Below are 574 nucleotides of genomic sequence, written 5' to 3'. Positions count from 1 at the left end.
GTCGGGAAAGAGGCATTAACCCCCCCCCCCTTCAGTTTATCCTCAAATCTCCGACCACAACCATGTTTGGAGATTGGATCTCAACGCCCCCCCCCCAATCCTATTCTGACAGGATTTTCCCACCCCCTTTTTGGCTGTGGGCCGCCAAACATAAGGGATTGCAGAGCTGGGGAAGTCTCTAAGGAATGTGGCTGGGCTGGGCACCCAGGCCACCAGGGCCAGGCATAGAAAACATACAGGTAGAGAGCTAAGACAAGCAAGTGAGAAACGAAAGTACAAATGCTGGTCAGTGGTCTGTCTCCCCCTCCCCACTTTATGGCAGCTAGCTGACAATAGTGATGGACGCAGGAATAAACAACTTTAAAGGGAGATTAGATAGATTCATGGAGGATGAGTCTTATCAATGGCCACTAGCCATAGTGTCTGAGGGGAACCTCCACATAGAGAGGTACTAAGCCTCTGAATCCCAGAGCCAGGAGGCAACGTCAGGGGAAGGCCCTCAATGTAGAAAGTCCCACTGCACAATCTCCAGAGTGATTCCCGAAACAGTAGATGCCTGCTCTGTGCATGGGGG

The sequence above is a fragment of the Gekko japonicus genome, unplaced genomic scaffold (genome assembly GCF_001447785.1).
Source record: "Gekko japonicus isolate JY-2015 unplaced genomic scaffold, Gekko_japonicus_V1.1 scaffold4293, whole genome shotgun sequence".
Taxonomy (NCBI): Eukaryota; Metazoa; Chordata; class Lepidosauria; order Squamata; family Gekkonidae; genus Gekko; species Gekko japonicus.
The sequence above is the reverse complement of the archived record's forward strand: the minus strand, read 5'-3'. Positions refer to the sequence as shown.